The 20,756-nt window shown below is 39.3% G+C and overlaps 1 protein-coding gene across 2 annotated transcripts in view; it reads right to left on the bottom strand.

The window, feature by feature from the left end:
* Positions 1-20,756, bottom strand: part of GABBR2 (gamma-aminobutyric acid type B receptor subunit 2) — a 445,208-nt gene that overhangs the window by 399,329 nt on the left and 25,123 nt on the right. The window contains exon 2 of one of the 2 annotated variants that reach the window (XM_061449005.1): positions 10,158-10,386. The exons of the other annotated variant lie outside the window; for it this stretch is intronic. The gene's annotated coding sequence lies outside the window, so the exon portion shown is untranslated. The remainder of the gene's footprint in view (positions 1-10,157; positions 10,387-20,756) is intronic. 2 annotated transcript variants of the gene reach the window in all.

Here is a 20,756-nt window from a genome sequence, read left to right on the forward strand (position 1 = left end):
TCGTTAGGAAGGGACCCAAGAGAATATTTAAATCCATAAAAGGTGCTACAGAGCCTGACTAGTTACACATGAAATATAAATGTACCTTACCTTTGACCAACCCTAAAGAGGTACTTTGAAATGTGAGTGCTATCTAACTTTAATAACTGTTTCAAATTAAAATGGAATAAAATTGTTCTGTACTGAAACTGGAGTTACACACCTCCTCACATTGATGTTCATTCAGAAAGAATTAAAATGTATTTATACCTTTCAATGGTAGTACTTTCTCTGAAGACTGATTTAGAGATTTGCATAAGCAGGTCTACTCACACACTTAGAGCCAGTTATCCTTTCTGTTTTCTACCCACAACTGTTTTAATTTTCATTCTTCCTTTTAAATGGAGGGAGGCATGAATTATGTTTCACTCCAGTTCCATCATGGCTTTGCCAGCTATATGCTGCTCAGATCGTTAGCTAAAACAAAACAATGGAAGAACCCACTAGCATAAATCCAAACAGTATATGTTTGCTATTGATAAAAAAAAGGCTAGAAAAATAAGCAGCATATGCACTGTCTCTGAAGGAGCAAGGAATAGGTCTATCATTTCTTCATAAATTTCCCACATGCTACCCCCTGAAACAAAAAAAAATTCAGTACACAACAAAAACCTTCATACCAGCAGCACTAAAGGTTGAAGAAAGCATGTTTCAGAACCCTCTCTGTCTAGCATCTGTCATCTGCTCCACTCCTCCTGAACTTGCTGCTGCTTTTCCAAATCACTTAGCCTCTCTAACTACTTGAGGGTCCAGGCTATCCAGTTTTCATGTCATAGTACATTGAAAGCAATGTATTAATAGATATGAAAATACACTTTTGAGGGAGATAAGGAAAGGATCTACTCATCTTGGGGCATCCAGCAAGGTCACCATTTCAAGGAATCTGAGAGAAACCGTGTCTACAAGATGGACACTTTCTTATCATTTTTGTACTATTTTTTTCTTTCTAGCATCTTGGCATTTGAGATTCAGAAAATAAATCTTAGGGGAGCTGGCTATTGTATGAGAAGCATGGGTAGAGCTGAGAAAAAAGCGGTGCTAGGAGAGGGAGCTGATGCTGTATGAATCAGGCAACTCAGAACTGGGCAAGTTGTTGCGAGCTGTCAGTAACAGCGATGTAAATGAAGGCTTCCTGCCTTATTGCACACCATTACCATAGATACAGAAAATAGTTCAAGTTTCGGGACTTTTTTACTTTTATTTGGCTAATAAAGTGCTTGCTGTGCTTCACTGCTGAAATCACAGAGAGTTCTAAAACCATGTTGCACTGCAGCTGCCAGACATAATGATGGAGTCTGATGCATAGCTGTTCAGCTGGAAACTGCCAAGGGACAAACAAGGAAAAAAAATTGTGCTACATTTGCAGATATTCACACAATTGCATGTTGCATGTAAGTGGTTCCTTTTCCATACATTTCTATAGATTTATTTTTCAAACACTGCAATTTTAACCAAAATTATTTCAATGACACGCTCGGCATCGTCTTCCGGTCAGGCAGCAACACCTTTCAATACTTTCTGGTAGTATGCGCTATTTTTTTAAATGTCCATATAGTAAACACATAATACATAACTAACATGTTTTATATATATAATTATGCTATATATCTTCCATAATGATCTGGAGCCTTATCTCCACGAGATACAGCTTTGTCAGTGACAAACAACAATCAGCTCCTCTGTGTATGCAGAAGATGTATACATATTTTAGCAAAAACACCAATGGGAAAACATTTTTATAGTGTATATCTCTTCAGAAACACAGAATGAGATATCCACTTGCATGATGCAGGAACTGGAGCACCTGTATCTACTTAATGCCACATTTTATCACAGTGTAATTTTTCGCCCCAAATTAATCTGAGGGGCAATGCTAGTACAGAACAGGAATGCAGTAAATTATCCCACCTCCATCTTAAAGATAATGAAGCAAATCATTACCCACTGTAACTGACTTTTAATATGTTACAATTACAGGTCAACCTGTCAATGGAGTAATCTGAGCAACTGAAACTAGTTGACCTTTCTGGCACGCTGTTCCAAGACCACAACAACTCCCCTGCTAAGCAGCAGCAGATGGCCAGAGCCGTGTAGTTCCACTTCCTGGTGAAAAGTAATTTGGTTTTTAGGACTGCTAGGTATGTAAAGAAAGATTCAGGGAAGCCCTTATTTAAGAATCCCAGACTAACAAAAAAGCATGCCTGCAAAAGCAGCAAGAAAAGAGGCTGGGTCTTTGGGGGTTGTTCAGGGTAACTGAGTTCACCTGAAACTTACACAGGCAGTCTAAGTCTCCATGAATAGTGGAAAAGAACATCATGGCTGAAAATTAGAAAAGCAGAAACTGAAGATGGAAAAAACATGAAGCATGAAGTCAAGAAGATTGAAACATTATAGGAAAAAGAAAATTTCATCACAATGTTGAAAAATGAAATTTTAAAATAAAACCTGAGGTTGAGGAAGAACAAAAAAAGAAAAGATCTTAAGTCTGCCTAACTAGTTGTCTCCTACACATTGTGGATTCAAAACTGGAAATCTGCAAGAAAAACCTACAGCAAGAGTGTTACTGGTCAGTTCCCAAAGGACAAAAACATTCACTTCTGTTCTTGTATATTGAAATACACTCCACTATTAGTCTGGTTTTATTCTGTTCAGATTTCTTTTTGACAGCATGTAGAAGGAATAACACTGGTGTTTTAAAGGAAGCTTTTACAGGGAACACTTACGCTATCCCAAAAGCTGAATATTTTTTTCTCCCTAATGTTCTTAAGGCATGCAGTCTTCAATCTCAGCAAATACCTTTACAGATCACCTTAAATATTAACTTTCTGGACTGTTTATGTAGTATATTGTACACAGAATGACAGTGCATGATAGTATGTACTTGTACCTTAGGCTGCCCCCAAAAAAGTACCTGAGGATAAGAAAAGATTTATTTTGGAGGTACCTATTCAGAAGTTACTAAAAATTTAGATATTTTTTCTTTAAGCAGGCTGCATTTTTAATGTGAGATGAAGTTATGTTGCCATTTGGGCAAGAAGCATTTTGTTGATATGGCTGTTGAATATTTTTTTAATTCAAGCAGAGTAGGTTCCCTAAAATAACTTGTTTAAAAAGAATTTGTATTCATCAGTGCTTATAAATAAACAGAGCTTAAAAAAAAAATCCACTCATTAGTGGTGAGTGGGAAGCCACTAATTCCCTGTTGTAGGTCCTAAGCCAACAATTCCTGCTAGTTTTAGACTTTCATTTTTAAAGCTATTAAGATTAATCCTTTTGAAGCAAATAAAGCATTCCAAATGAATGTATGAAAACTAAACGAGCAAGTTCTTGATTCTGCAAAAAGCGTATGCTCTAGTCATGTTTTTACCAGAAATTAACATTTCTTATCAATTTTGTTGTTATTTGCTTGAAGATATCCAAAGAAAAAAATAATGTTCAATACTGCTAATATCCCTTAGACACACACAACTGGTGTGCGTACAACATTAGATTAGTTATGAAAGAGGCAAAGAAATTAAGGTCTTGTATTTGAACTTCTTAGCTCTGATGTATGACCTACAGGCTAGCATTAAGTCCCTTGTTTACACTTAGTCATCCATGTAAGAGACTAATCTGGCTATACGCACTTTTGGCAAACTCTTCCCAGAAAGATGAGTGGATTTTCCAGAAGGAGGTGTGAATTAAACTTTTATGATCTGCTGGTGATACTTACTGGGTCTAGGGTCCAAAAAGCTTTACTTTTTTGAATGATGCATCACCTTAAATTTATGCTAAAAATTCTTAATGCCATTGACTTTATAAGGCGTTGTGACCCAAATTATTACTGTGTGTTGCATCCCCTGCAGAGTGCTCACAGACATTAATCTCACTAATTCCTCTTGTGCGTGCATAAGACTTTACGTAGCGTAGCTCAAAAAAGCCTATTTGTGTTAAATTAAATTTGTAAAGCAAATGTCCAGGATAAAATGATCAAGCTTAATATACACATTACATCTGATCTTAATAATAAAAGACAGAAATAGGCTATAATAGAGATTTAGCCCATTCTCTGGTTAGCAAATGTGGATTTTGAATACTGTCAAGCATGTGAGAGTAAGAATGTGTATGTACATACATGTATATGCCTACACATACACACACAGATGAAGTGCTCGATCTGAAAATAAGCTACCAAGGAATTATGCAGGCAGTTCATGTTGCTTTAGCTTTTGGCACACAGGTAGAATAGGAAGACTTCGTTTCAGGTCTTCACTTGACAAAAATTCAGAAATATTGGTACTGAGGAGTGTTAAGGCATCACAGACAGTCTTTGTTCTCTCACATAGTTTTTTCTGCACATGTGAGCCATCTGCTTGGAGGAAAATGGGAAAATGTCACTTCTAATAAACATACAATGCCTGTGGCAAATTAAGATTGCATTTGACAATCCTACAAAAGTACAGAGGAGGCAAGTTTGTTAATGCTGATTATCTTCCAGATCTTCAATAGATTTTCAACAGTCATTAAAATAGGCATCTTCAAAGAACTTGTCAGGGGAAAAGTAAAATATTGTTATGTGGAACAAATTCTGTCATGCAAAAATACTTTTTACAAGGTTTCCTACCCAGGATCATCAGTCTTTCTGCAAGAAGAGGAGAATATTTTGGATCAAATTTCCTATTGCATTTGAAATTATTGCCGTTTAATTTTGTGACAGTGTTCCCTTAATTGTCAAACATTACATGTCATTTTGCATTTCTTACTGCCTGAGCAAAACCACTAAACTTGGTATTTTAAATCATCCATCTTGAAAGCAAAAGCATACATGGATCGTTAAGCCTGTGCAAATACAAAATTATACCAGGATCTGGTAACATATAATGAAATTATTAATAATGGTCAATTAAAAAAAAAAAAACACAAAAAATTGCTATTGTTGATAAATAACATATTCCTTGAGAACAGAGCATAGGACAATGAATCTCTGAGGTGTCATTATGCTACAATGTCTGCCAAAACCACTCTTCCATCTTCTGCCAAAACCTTTGATCTAAGTTTTATTATAATTTCCACATTGTAAAAGAATTTATCTTTCTTATACATTTGCTGAAATTAGAGTTGAATTACACCAAAATAGCAGGATGAGAAAAATGTTGAAAACCAGCTCTATGTCCACATGATCTGCGTGTCTGGACTTGGATCTCTGCAATCCAGCCAGCAGCCAGCAAACAATGACTGAAGAGAATCCTGTGGAAAGGACAACTTCTGCCCACGGTACACCTTGCTTCCACTGAAATTGCTCCCAAAAGAGCAGAAAACAACTGACAAAAAGGTTTCCCTTTGGCAAAGAGCTTGACTAAAAAGACTTCAGTTTTAGAATCACACTGAACTACTCAGAAAATATTCTCAGATCAAGATCAAAACATGCATTCTCTAAAAAGACATAATGGACATTCCTAAAATAGAAAGATAATGGACAAGTTTTCTGTTGCTGACAGATGAACAGGCAAGAGCCTACCACTGTGACCTGCTGATGTAATTGATCTTCTAGCAACACAGAGAGGTTGTACTTCTGATGTCAGAAGATCCAGGTTTAGCCTACAAAACAGACCTGGAGAAAGCTGCACAAAGGAAACTGCAAAGGAGAACCCTACTGTCCCCAGAGGTTCTGTTCCACAGAACAAAGTGTTCCTGGAAAGATTTTCATTTGTAAGAAGGTACAATGATGTAGATTGTTTTGGAGGCTGCTGGTACTGTCAGGCTTGCCTTCTGTTTTCCTGAGTTTTTGGTCTGGACAATACATCCTTTCTGATAACCAATGGATTACCCATGTTCTTCCTTTGTCTTTCCATCATAAGCTCATCCCTGAGTGACTGAGAAATTAGACGTTCCCCTACCTCATAAATAAATTTCTATTTTGCCTCTGTAATACCTGACTTTAAAATTACAACATTTTATAGACCATACATGCTCCAAAATACAGAATTCTAACTGCATACAAAAGGAAACCTAGTTCTGGTCAAAAATAGAACAACAGCCACCTTTGAGCCATCTTTCTGTATTAGCTCACACGTACAGCAAGAAAGTAAAAAATACTCTAAACTACTTCCTTAAAGGTGCTTGAAGGTCTGAAGTCTCTCACTATTACTTTATACCGCTATAACTTCATTTTATAGTAAATGCTACAATACAGTACACTATATATGGTGTACATACCATACTATTATTATTATCTTCTGACAGATCAATGTATTGGTGAGAAGATAATACACCATTAAGTGCATTATAAATGACAAAAAAAGTTCATGAGGGCAACGTAGCAAATGCCTCTGCATAAATCTCTGGCTGCCGTATCTAGTCTCTGCCCCTTTCTTTAGTCTTAAGGGTAAAGAAACACTTGGAATGTCTAAGCAGCTCTCTGGCAACCCTCTCGTTTTTTATTCAGATATTATTTTCTGTAACTTTCCAAGATAAAGGCCATTTCTACGCAGATGTAGGACTTAAAGCTAGTTGCTGAGGAAATGTCCTTTGTTGAACAAACTTTTTTATAAAAATCGGTACAAATTAAGCCAATCTATGCAGATCAGATTATAAAAACCTTTCACACAAACAAAAATTCTATTTCACACACATGAAAATACTACCTTGGGCTTGGGGCTTCAGTTCCTCCATCATCAACTAGCACAGCATACAAATCAGTCACACATCTGTCTACATTAAACATAAACCTCCAGCAGGAAGCAAATAGTTGTCTCTTTCAATGAGGCAAGAGGCAAGGCATAGGTGACTTCTTTGTTCTTTCTTGCTGGTTTGAGGAGGTTTTTGTTTTGCTTCATTTTAACTAGAGTTTCTTACTATCCATTCATCAATAGTACCACAAGGGCACATGCTATCCTAAGTCCAAGACACTGTGAAGTACTGTTCAGGAGAACCAATACAAAGCAACTCCTGGAATAAGGTTATTTTAGGACAGAGTATTTGTTAGCTACATGAAGACAGAAGGAAGGCCTCTCATTTCTCCTGCTCTACCAGGGATTTGGGGCTGAGAAGGAAGGAAGATTTAGGGAAGTTGGACCTAGCCTGAGGGGTTTTTACATGACTAGGAACAGTGAGATGTCCATGTGACTGTGGGCAAATGACATTGGTGGAGCACCATATGATAGACTAACAAATGGGAATAGGTATGAAAAAAAATACACAGAAAAAAGAGTGAACAATAACTAGAAACTTAACTGAGGTCCTGATTTGGGATTATTACTCCTCTCCAGCTCCTCCACCTCTGCTATCCCACTGCTTGGACTTTTCTGGACAGAAACACAGCCTTTGCCTTTTGGCTTGAGGAGCTGGGAGTTCACTCCTTCCAGCTAGGAAGTAAGAACTGTGATTGCTGTGATTGCTGTGTATGCAGTCAGACTGTATCTTCTTATTGGAGTATTATGTTGTTATGGTCCTCTCCTCCACAGAGAACAAGGGAAAATCAACCTAGCAGGACTTTTGTTTGACAAAGGGTTTTGCTCATGTTTCCTAAAGAGATCTGAAACCTCTCTACAGGGACAAATGAATGCAAGAGTCACTGCTTCAAAGACATACGGAATTTGCAAGTATCAAGTAGCAGCAGAGATGTACAGGATAAACCTTCCTATCTAGTCAAAACTTGGGAACAGAGCTGCATGCAACACAAATCAGAATAAATGCAAAGACTGTCAGATGAAACTAAGTGGAAAGGAAAGAGAGTAGAGTTAAAAGCATTTATATGTATTTACATAGATTAAGCTGGGCAAATTGACAACAAGCCAATATGCTCTTATGGAAGTGACTGGTGGCAACGGATTACAGGAAAAGGAGGGAGGAAAATCAGAAATTTCCCAGTGCTTCTGGGATATATTCATCCATGTAACGAGATGAAACAACTGAAGAGAAGAAAGTGATTTTCCAGGGCCACCAAGACAATCTCTTTAGGAGAATTTCACTTGTTTGGCTCCAGGGAGAACAGAAGTTAGATTACACATGCACACTCTATCCTATGCACTGGGGACAATATAGCACTAAAGAAATCGAAAACTGACTTCAGCTCTGTGGATCATATAAGCCATTTTTTTACCGTAACTTTCTCACACATAAACCTAAAACTTACTAAAATATTTTGGTTTTTATTTTCAGTCCTCATTATTTTTAAATAAACTTTATTTATGACCTGCTTTGCATGAAGACTTGACCTGCTCTTCTGAAGAAAAGTGCTCAGGCTTACAGAGTAAAGTGGCCGGAAAGCCATCCTTGTATCTGCCCAAGCGGCCATAGTCAGAAAGGTACCATCCCAATGCACTGCAAGAGGCAGACCTAAGGGATACTGTAGGGTTAGAAATAGACAACAGAGAAGCAAGGATCTTTTATTACCTACTATCCTGAGGCTGGCATCATCATTTTTTTGTCCATGTACTGGCTTCCTGCTGTATGACAACCTGCCTCTGCTGTGACTTGGATACTTTGGCAGGTCACTTCTCAGCCCAATTCCTCTGATGCTGTTGTTATCAGCCTTCTTCTGCAACCTACAAGTAACGTCTCTACACACACCCATCAGCACTACTTCTGAATACTATGGGGAAACCCTACTTCAGGCTCTTTCAAATTATAAGACCCGTGGCATGGCTTTTCCTTGACTGGTATTCTTGATCAGAAACTTACCCTGGAAAGTCCTGAACTAAAAATTGATTTTTGCATCCTCTATTCTGGCTAACACTTCCAGCCCTACACAGGCAGGTCTCAGAGGTCCCTGTTCTTGCAAAGCAGCCCCTAACGGTGCTCCAGACCTTCTTCTTTCTTATGGCAAACCCCCAAAGTCAGGACAGCCTTCCATAATCAAGTTTTAATCTCAACTTCCTACCTCCCTATAGTTCATTTTTCTTTTAACACCACTGCAGGAATTCCAAGGAATGGGTTTCGTGTTCATCTCCAGAAACAGCAGTCCAGACTCATATTAACCTGTGTCAGCCACTGCAATGGTTGCACATTTACTTATTTAGTGCCTTTATTTCTCAAAACCAACAATTTTATGAAAGAAACAAGAAAAAATAGTAATGCTATAGATGATTAGAGTGCAAAACTTAAAAAAGAAGAACAAACTTGCTGGTCAAAATGTCATTTTTGGTCTACTCCTCACTCTGATGCACTCTCTCAATTTATAATTATGTTATTGATTATGAAGTCATATACACTACTGTCTTGTTACACCTATGAAGATAAATAAATTGTTAATGTATGTAGATTTCAATGATGCACACATTTTGTTCCATTAAAAGCTATCAGCAGGATAGATTGCTGCAGTGCTAATAGAAGCACATTGTTCCTCCTTCTTCTCATTTTCTTAGTTCTAGCAGGAATCTCTCGTTTGACCTTGAGCAAGGCATTTAAATTCTTTGCACCCATGTCTTCTCATCTGTAAAATTAAGGCTATAATACCTACCTACTTCACAAAAGGGACAGTGTTAAATTTAATGTATTAATATTTTAAAGTGTTTTCAGACAGCTGGATCAAACGCACTACAGAATGTAAGTTATTATTAAATTATGCTTCACGGAGTTAATGCTGTTGCATTACTATATCTGATTAAATACGGAAAAAAATTCAAGTGGCACCTCCTGGATTTTTTTTTTTTCCCAGAGGATGAAGCTGATGTTCTTTCAACCAGCCTACAGATGGACTTGAAGGCTTATTTTGGAGAAAAAAGAAGGTGAGGAAATGTAGCAGTCAACAGAAGTGAGAGAGTCCTGTAGAGCACATGATTATGAGGGCCTTTAAAGCAAGCTTGAGGTAGAACAGAAGGCAACTGCGCCTTGTGCCCCACTGTGACACATCAGTCTCTAGTAGCAATACAGTCTCCATTCATTTCCATGCCAGGGAGACAGGGACACACCCTCAGTACCATCACATTAACTGCTGCAATTGGCTTCCGTTTGGAGAAATGAAGTGCAAGATCTGTAGCCTGGAGTCGCTTTCCTGGTGGAGCCAACCAGCTCACAGGCACAGTTCAGGTAGACTTTGAGTCTGCTCAGTCATGGCAGCTAATCCATCTGTGATGAACGTGGCACACAAAAATGTCAATTAGAAAAAGGGGGGTTTATCGCATGAGGGTTGTTCATACCTGATGCCTCTCCTACATCTCCTCTTGACCTGATGCGTGGATGCCTGGTCTTGTCCTGTGATCTCACATCAGGATCTTGTTGTGTGGGGGGAAGGGGAAGGAGTGTTTGGAGCAAGAGCTGCAGGAAGATGAGAAGGGTTTTTGACAGCATGTTGAGTTGGATGTTGTACTGGTGTTGATGCCGCTGGTTCCAATGCCATCAAGGCATTTCTTGTGGATGACAAGGAATCTAGGAAAGTAGTGATTAACATGCATATCAGTGTGATTGACAAGCTATGTTGTCTGCTTTGTGCTAATGTATTGCATGGACAACACCTATTCTAGGCATATCAGAATCAACATATAGAGTACAGACTTAAATCAGAAATATTTAGCATCTTTCCCAATAAATAAAGAAAAACTATTTGATGGATCCATCAGCTCAATAGACTGTGGAGATCAGATTCTGTATGGTGAGGGAATGTTTTCTCCTCACAGGGTACAAATGGATACTAGGCAACATTCTTTCAGATTGCAGAAGGACCAATTCATTTGCTTTCCCATTCCTCCATCCCCGATTCATCACTCCAAAGGAAAGAGAAAAATAAGTACAACATTAGGTTCGATAACCTTCTGATAGTGTGCAATTAAATATACACAAATCAAGGAGCTTGAAAAAATACAAGCAGGGAGCATATTGTCTACCGTATCTGCCAAGAATACTGAAATGGAGGTTGCCAAGTCTAAGGTTGTATATATTTCATGTCATTTCTGACACCATGCTGCATACATCAAAGTATCCATTGTTGCCTTTTTTTTTTTAATCAGATCTGCAGAGACGCTAGGCTACATGTTTTATTATACTATACTGTACCAAAGATCACACAACTTTTTAAACAGCAGCGATGCTATTTCAATTTCTTGAGAAAAATCTGCAGGATGTGAAAACTTACCACAAAAGCAGTAATGTCACTTTTGTTTGCCTGAATTCCTGCACAACTGCTGATGTGTAAAATGTGCAGCAGCTCCTAGGGTTAACCCTCTATGTTAACTCTACTTTCTGTTAGTATAATGCTTGCTCTCGATTTTCCTATCTTCACCAAGACATGCGAAAGCCTTTCACAATGACTTTGCTTTTTTCCCTCCATCTCATATTTTATAAAATTTAAGTCAAGTGCCTGAAGTTGATTTCAACATGACATCTGTCATATTTATTTGCTTATTTGGCTGACTGTGAATTTTTAAGTAAGTCCCTGCTTTAACTCTAATACACGATCATCCAAAAGCAGCCTTCTGTTGCCAGAAATTTTCTGTGTCCTTTGATTTAAAGATCAGCCACTTCCTTTGGCATTTTCATGCCAAATGTTAACCTGGATCCTCTGTCAGCAGCAAAGAGGTAACATTTTGCAGTCTGTTACATACGGAATAGGCTACCTCCGCACGTTGCATGTAATTTTTATCAAATGATTAATGAACTGAATAACCATCTTCCTGAGTGGTAAGCATAAAAATGTATTGTCAGAATATCCTCAACTGGGAGATCACTACCTGATCACTACTGCAGCAAAACCTCTGATTTCAGTGATGCCATGTCTTCTAATATTTACAACTCCACCCTACAGCCAGGCTGGCTGGAGGAACAATGATGTTATTTATATGAGAAAGCCATTTACCCAAAATAAACTATGATAAAATAAAGTACGCTCAAAAGCATAATTTAAGACTACTATTGTCATGAGAAGATAAAGTACATAAATTTGTATTCCATTTAGGAATATCGCAGCAATCAATATTTACGGTAATATTCCAAGTGACTAATTCGGCAGGCTGTTGCAGGGCACTGGGGCTGTGTAAGCAGCAAACTAATTTCCTGATATTAATTTTATGTACAGAATATAAAATCTCATAGATAATCATTTGGCTAATTACAAGGGCAAAGTGAAATGGCACTGTGTGTGAAAGAAAAGGTGTTGAGAAGGAAAGAAAGAACTAGAGAACAGATACAGTGTAAAATAGGGATGTCAAGATAGGAGCAGAGTTAGAACATGGGGGCTGCTGTCAGAGGTGAAAGGAACAGAAGGAGGTGCAGCGATGATGATCTCTCTCTGAATAGGTAGAAGTATAGCCTCCTACTGTGGATTTTTTGTAATGATTTAGAAATGAACTGATTCAAGAGGTTTCCATATTTCACTACTCTTATCACAATAAAACCCCACTCTATTTAATACTTTAAGTTCCACACGTTGAGAGGTCTATTCCACAATTTTTGATCCTCTTCCTAGCTGTTTCACAAGACAAAAAGGAGAGGGAATGGGGGGTTGTTTGTTCTGTGTTATGCAGCAAGAAGATTTGTACCTCTGGCATTTCCCTTCCTTTGGCAGCTCCTCTACAGAGCACCCTGCGCATAAAGAATATAGAAGCAGCAGGACAGAACATCACAGCAATCTGTGTATCTGAAGCTGATATACTATCTCCAGCACTGAAGCTAAGAAGCTATTTCAGTGACACCTGGCAGAATTTGCCAGATGTTAATACATGAATTCATGCATGGTAAGACAGGAAGAAAGGCAGATCTTCAGTGAATGAGGTGTACAACATTGAAGAACTGAGAAAAAGCAGCAGAAATGAGCCATAAAGTAGAGAAGCATAGGAAAAAAAAAGTATGTCCTTCATATGATCATTTCTCAAGCATACTTTTGATTTAAGTGAATGTCATTATTTGTCTTTATTATTACCAGATGACAATTTCTCATAAGACTTAGGTGCATTTAAAGTAAGACATCTTAAAAAATATATGAATTAAGATTTAGGGATGTGTTATAGCAAATGTAAATATGAGACAATTGGTGTAGAAAGAACTGATGGTTCCAAAGCCTCTCTAAATATCTTTTTGTTAAAATATATGTCTCCTTGTCAGTGATGAACAAAGATATATTTAATACCCTATCCAAAACTGAGGAAAACTGACAAATTAAGTTACACACATCAAAGACTTACAGACTTGGTCTATTGCTAAAGCTGGAACTCTGCACTTATCTGTGTGGAATTGTACCTATATTTTCCAGACTGTTTCTCCAATTCATCAAGATCATATTAAATTTTAATTCCATCCCCCAGCTAAAACCAAGGAAAAGACATCAATACAAATTTACAGATCATGTCCTGAACTTCTGTGCAGATGTCAAATAGGAAGAGTATGTTGCATTTTTATTTTTGATTCCAGCAGAAATGTCCATAGATTATGGCCCCAAGTTTGCCTGTTCCTGACTTTCAGAAAGATTTAAAATGTATTCTCTAAACTACTCAAGTCACTTCAATAACTATGGAAGTCCTACTGCAAAAGCAACTTGAAGCTACAGGATTCCAACAAAAGTCAGTTACCAGACCTGTTATCTATGGAGCCTTTGATAAGCAAGCAAAGCAGCCACTGTTCACACAGACTCTGTTTTGGACCAGGCATTCTCCAGACAGGATACACCTATAGGCTTTCAGGCTCTGGTCACACCAGCTTGATTTCCTTCACACAGTTTTGCGCTTGTTTCGTGTCTCATTGATGCACGTGTTTCACTCTCCAAACACTGACTATGCAAGTTCTTACCAGACCTGCGTAAACCCATTGTTTAGGTTATCATCCTCCAGTGCCCCACAAGGGTATCAGATCTCACCTCTAATTATACCAGATGATGACACCACCATTGCCATATGCAGAGCACTGTATAACTGTAGACTTCTGTGGTCTACAAGAAAGCCCATGAGAGTATTCACCTGAGCGCCTGCTTGCCAACCAACACATGCCCTGTATTTTGGGCTTCCCTGTACAGAAGAACTGAACAGTAGTTGTCTGATGGTTCAAGATGATGGGGAATTTGACAACTGCTTCTCCCCAGGACTGCATGCTGTGTAAGAATATACTACTGCTGCTGCTGCTGCTACCATACTACCAGTACTCCCACTTGTACTACTGCCATTACTGCCAGAAACAATAAATATGTAATAATGATCTCCCTTTACACTGAAATGCCATTCCTTCAGATTTGGAGAATCCTAACTTCCAAACTAGAGACTCTTCCATAATAACCAGAAGCGTTTTTTTGGGGTTTTTTTTTGTTTGATTTATTTTTTTTTCCTTATATCTTAGTTTTAAATAATACAGATTTGGTTTGGATTTCTTTTTCCTTGATTTAACTCAAAACTTCTACCTTAAAACCTTTTGGAGCCTCATGATGAGTAACTGTGATTCTACCACTGTTAAGCTTACATATAGATTGACATTTGAGTCAGGTTTAATATAATAGATGAACCCAACCGCTGACCAGTTCCAGTTATGTTAAGGTGTTCAGTGACTTTTAAAAATGGCAAAAAATACTCTACTTCTCTAGCAGGCTGAGGAATTAACGGCACACTGAAACCCAGAACTCTTCTCAGGTTATTTGCTTTGTTGGGGAGAGCTTTTCATCCACCTGTTATTAAGAGAACTTGTTTATCTGCCAGATAAATATTGCAACACTGAGTGCAGGAGTAGTGAACAATTAACTCATTTATCTCACTGTGCTTTTGCAAATTATTTATGGCAAAATGCAGGTTTTAATATTGGCAAAATGCAGGTTTGCTCATTAACTAATTAACATCAATCCATTTTCATTTCTACTATTCTTACAGAATTCAAGTTATATATGGATTAAAAGAATGTAATGTACCTCCTTGTATTCACTTTCCTATGTACTTTTCTCTCTTATCTTGCCATTTGGTTAGGCGTTCAGGTTTTTTTTAAGTGTTACTATTTCACATTAATAAGACTTTTCTAATTTTAAGATGGGAAGGGAGTGGGGTAACATGCATAACTTTGACTCTTTAACATGGTTAAGTGAAATATTCAATCCTTAGCAATTTAAATTATCTTTCAGGTTTCCTATTGAACAGCAAATTCAGGTATCCTCATATGAACCTCTTACACAGCAGTTTTCACCATGGAAAAAACAGGAAATTATCAGTCTGCCAACGCTTCATACACCCAGATATTCCTGAAATTTCTTCAGTGTTTCCCAATCAGGCTCAACTTACCTCATCTTGCTAGACAATCAGAGAATCACAAAATGGATGAGGTTGAAAGGGACATATGGGGATCACCTAGTCCAACCCCCATACTCAAAGCAGGGTCATGATGTTATTGTTCTCTGGGGGTAGGACTTTGCACTTCCCTTTCCTAAACTACATGAGGTTCCTGTCTGTCCATTTTTCCACCCTGTCAAGATCTCTCTAGCACACCCACTTGGTGTTTTTCCCAGTTTTGTATCCACATCCACAAAGTTTTGTATCCACATCCACAAAGTTTTGTATCATCCCAGTTTTGTATCCACATCCACAAACAAGAGGGTACAGTCTACCCCATCATCCTGATCATTAATTGAGAGGTTAAGCAATACTGGACCCAGTATTGATGCGTGGGGTACACCGGTAGTGAATGATCTTCAGCTAGGCTTTGTGCCGCTGATCGCTACATTTTGAGCCTACCTGTTCAGACAGCTTTCAGTTCACCTAGCTGTCCACTTCACTAGCCCCTACTTCATCAGCTTGTGAGCTGCTTCTTGTTGTTAGGATGTTATCAATAGTGCTGTCCAGAAACTTCCTGAGCTGCTCATGCCCTTCTGTGTTGCCTCCTTCACAGATGTGTGAGTGGTACAAATCACCCACAAGATGAAGAGATGATAGCTCAATATAGTAGTTGCACTTTACCTTCATACTAGTGACTCACCAAATATAATCTGTTTTGCCTTCCCTTACATATAGTTATGAAATGAAATGTTAACCTAAAGTTTTTACATCAAGTGCTCCAACCCACTTGGTAACCCTCTGCTGTACTCCTGTCATTATGTCCATGTCTTATACCCAACAGTTCCAGGTTCGTTCCTTCCAACGTGATTTTGTTGGGTTCCCTCTGTATAGAGCCCTGCCTCCAGTCATCAACCACTCCTCTAATCTGGTATAACTGACAAACTTGCTAAGGGTGCACTCAATCCCACCTTCCAGGGCAATAATATACTCATTACGTAAAATCAGCGCTCCAGTGCTGCTCAGCTTCAGAAGGACACCGCTGCTAACTGCCCAGTCTTCTCAGTCTATAGGAGGAACATAGTCAGAGGAAAAAGTTCTAAGTAAGTACCATGGTTTAGAACTGAAAAGGAGTATTTATGAGTTGTTTTTCAATTTAGGGATCTGTCTGTATTTTTACTGACCCATAAAATACATTCACTATAGCAAAGTTTATGAAGCATTATTACACTACATTTCTGTTTCCAGAAATTTTGAGGGCTTTTATCTGACCAACTTTTATGAAGTTTGTTTATAAACTCCTTGTTCTGTCATACACAAAATTTCAACGCATATTTCTGCTTTAGCACTATCAGACGTACATGAATTGCACAGTTACCAGGGGTAAATTTAAAAGCTTCTTAAGAAATATATGCTCAATCTCTTACCATGACGAAGAAGAAACTCAAAATAGAGTTTCGGATAGATAACTACATTCATTAAGATGAGTTTGAAGTTGTTAACAAGGTAGATTTCTTCAAAGTCCAGTGGAACAATATAAAAGAAACATCTACTCCACACAGAAGAGCAGGAATTTAGGTTCCACTGCAAACGGGCTGACAGGTACTATGCTCCTTACTTGAATGCTACACATTATGAATCTCTTTCATATTTTTCTAGTATCATCCATTACAGATGTTCAAAAGTCATGAGTCAGGCTCCAAGATACCATGAAACTGAACCTAATCATAATGATTTTTTATTGCTTGGTTGTCTTTTGATTTCTGAATGCATTTCTATTGCCTTTTCAAGTTTTATTCTCCAACCACACAAGAGACTTTAAGTCTATTTTTAAATGAAAGCATTAGAGTAGCTTCCTGACCATTCATCACACCACCTTCCTCACTGATTCCAGCGCTCACTTCAGAGCTCTCTCCTATTTGTATTTTTTCTAGTATGCTGTGGAAAGTGTCCAAGACATCAGCTTCATTTCAAGGTCCCAGAGTTTTCCCACATTTCCTTATGCTCTAAAATAGCTGTGTTTGGGCAACCCTGAGTCAAAAGAAGGAAAGGATGAGCTGGGCTAACCTTTACATGTAGGAGCCTTTACATAATAGGAGCAGCAATTTTATATATCAGTTCAAGCAAATCAGAGGAACTGCTACAGGACAGAACTGGCTGGATGGTGTGACTCCCATGTGCATTATGCATTGGGTGATACAAATAATGGACTAACACTCAAATATGACCAGTTTTGTGGGTTTCTTTTAAAGGGAAGTCAATAGAGTTAATCTCCTGGAATGTGATATTTGGATTGACCTCCTCTTTCAAATCAGGCAGCATGGGGATTCAACTAGATCCCAGTTGTGCAAGTGCCTTTTCTGACTGAAGCATCAGCAGGCCTCTGACCAGCCTCATCACCTATATCTGAACCCATTCTATTACTCCTGCATTCATATTTATGATGGATTACAGCTCATATGTAGACATGTCACTGAGTTTTCTAATGTCTGTTTATAATACTGTATCCACTATTTTCCATTTCATTTGTTATGCATTGCATTTTGATTTTACTGTACTTGCTTTCCTGAGGCATCTGCCCACTAAGTGGGAATTTTAACTGAAAACTAAGCTTGAACTCACTTACAATATTTGAAATCTAGCATATCATTTTATATTATCTCACCAAATTAATTACATACCATTACATATGTGTGACGGGATAGTCTGAACTGTGGCAGAAGTACCACAGTGATGCTAAGTTTGGGAAAGCTGATTATGATTAAACTGTCAACAGTCCCATTTAACATTTTAATTTTTATATGGAAGGAACAAATGACTGGTTAGTTTGCTGGAAATTTGCTGATGCTATTAAACTGGGTGCTCCTGAGAATACTAATGAAGGCAAAGAAATAATAGCAAGGAACTTAGTTTAGAAATATGTTGAGAAAATAATGAGATTAAATTTTCAAAGCTGCAAAATTATTAATTAGAAAAAGCATCCTGCAAAATGAAGATACTCAATTAAAAACCCCAGCCTGAACACAGTGCTAGAAGCATCACTGGAAGCAGAAAATTAGACAAACATGAAATCTACAATGGAGGTAAAGAAAACATGTATTAGGTAACACACGCAGATTCTGGAAGGTAGCAGTCCCGCAGGTGCAAAGATAGATTTCCATTAATGGGTTTAATTCTCACACACTAAATGGATGGTCTCTCAAGTAAAAGCCTACACGGTATCCAGGCACTCCATTACCACACACAGACTTGAAAGTATTTCCCAGATTAAGAGACTGATTCATGAATAGAATAAAGTAAAAAAATTATAAATGCACAACTTGCAAAGCAGCTGGTCAACAGTACAGTTGACAGTATCTGAACAGTACAAAAAAGTCCATACCTATATAGAATCATAGAATCATAGAATGGCTAGGGTTGGAGAGGACCTTTAGATCATCAAGTTCCAACCCACCTGACATGGGCAGGGACACCTTACGCTAAATCATATCACCCAAGGCCTCGTCCAACCTGATCTTGAGCACTGCCAGGGATGGAGCATTCGCAACCTCCTTGGGCAACCCATTCCAGTGCCTCACCACCCTAGCAGGAAAGAATTTCTTCCTTATATCCAATCTAAACTTCCCCTGTTTAAGTTTTAACCTGTTACCCCTTGTCCTATCACTACAGTCCCTAGTAAAGAGTCCCTCCCCAGCATCCTTAGAGGCCCCCTTCAGATACTGGAAGGCTGCTACGAGGTCTCCATGCAGCCTTCTCTTCTCCAGGCTGAACAGCCCCAACTTCCTCAGCCTACCTTCATACGGGAGGTGCTCCAGACCCCTGATCATCCTCGTGGTCCTCCCCTGGACTTGTTCCAACAGTTCCATGCCCTTTTTATGTTGAGGACACCAGAACTGCACAAAATACTCCAGGTGAGGTCTCACAAGAGCAGAGTAGAGGGGCAGGATCACCTCCTTCAACCTGCTGGTCATGCTGCTTTTGATGCAGCCCAGGATACGGTTGGCTTTCTGGGCTGCAAGAACACACTGAAGCCAGCCCATGTTCATTTTCTTATTGACCAACACCCCCAAGTCCTTCTCCACAGGGCTGCTCTGAATCTCTTCTCTGCCCAACCTGTAGCTGTGCCTGGGATTGCTCCGACCCAGGTGTAGGACCTTGCACTTGGCATGGTTAAACTTCATGAGGTTGGCATCAGCCCACCTCACAAGCGTGTCAAGGTCCCTATGGATGGCATTCCTTCCCTCCAGCGTATCAACCGAACCACACAGCTTGGTGTCATCGGCAAACTTGCTGAGGGCGCACTCAATCCCACTGTCCATGTCACCGACAAAGATGTTGAACAAGACCGGTCCCAGCACTGATCCCTGAGGGACACCACTCCTTACTGGTCTCCAGATGGACATTGAGCCATTGACCACAACTCTTTCTGTGTGACCATCCAGCCAGTTCTTTATCCACCAAGTGGTCCATCCATCAAATTGATGTCTCTCCAATTTAGAGACAAGGATGTCATGTGGGAACGCTTTGCACAAGTCCAGGTAGATGACATCAACTGCTCTACCCTGTCCATCAGTTCTGTAGCCCCATCATAGAAGGCCACCAAATTGGTCAGGCAGGATTTCCCCTTAGTGAAGCCATGCTGGCTGTCACCAAGCACCTTGTTGTTTTTCATGTGCCTTAGCATGCCTTCCAGCAGAATCTGCTCCAAGATTTTGCCAGGCACAGAGGTGAGACTGACTGGTTTGTAATTCCCCGGGTCATCCATTTTCCCCTTCTTGAAAATGGGGTTTATATTTCCCTTTTTCCAGTCATCAGGAACTTCACCTGACTGCCATGATTTCTCAAATATGATGGCCAGCGGCTTTGCAACTTCATTCGCCAGCTCCTTCAGGACCTGCGGATGGATCTCATCAAGACCCATGGACTTGTGCACGTTCAGATTTTTAAGATGGTCTCGAACCAGATCCTCTCCTACAGTGGGCCCAAGGTCTTCATTCTCACAGTCCCTGCGTCTGCCTTCCAAGACTTGGGTGGTGTGGTCAGAGCCTTTGCCAGTGAAGACTGAGGCAAAGAAGTCATTCAGAACCTCAGCCTTCTCCAAATCCAGGGTAGCCAGGTCTCCCGAGAGCTTCCTGAGGGGGCCTACGTTCTCCCTTGTCTGTTTTTTATTTGCTATGTACCTATAGAATCCCTTCCTGTTATCTTTCACATCCCTAGCGAAGTTTAATTCTAACTGGGCCTTAGCTTTCCTAACCTGGTCCCTAGCTTCTCGGACAACATCCCTGTACTCTTCCCAAGCCGCCTGTCCTTGCTTCCACTTATTATAAGCCTCTTTTTTCATTTGAATTTTCCTCAGCAGCTCCTTATCCATCCAAGGAGGTCTCCTGGCCCTCCTGCTGCACTTCCTTCTAGTTGGGATAAAACACTCCTGAGCTTGTAGCAGGTGATCCTTGAATATCAGCCAAGAGTCTTGGGCCCCCCTGCCCTCTAGGGCTATATCCCATGGAACCTTACTAAGCAGGTTCCTGAAAAGACCAAAGCCTGCTCTTCTGAAGTCCAGGGCAGTGAGCT

Source organism: Pezoporus flaviventris, unplaced genomic scaffold (assembly GCF_033815535.1).
Source record: "Pezoporus flaviventris isolate CSIRO_AGI_PZ_B2104156 unplaced genomic scaffold, CSIRO_AGI_Pfla_v1 ptg000007l, whole genome shotgun sequence".
Classification (NCBI taxonomy): Eukaryota; Metazoa; Chordata; class Aves; order Psittaciformes; family Psittacidae; genus Pezoporus; species Pezoporus flaviventris.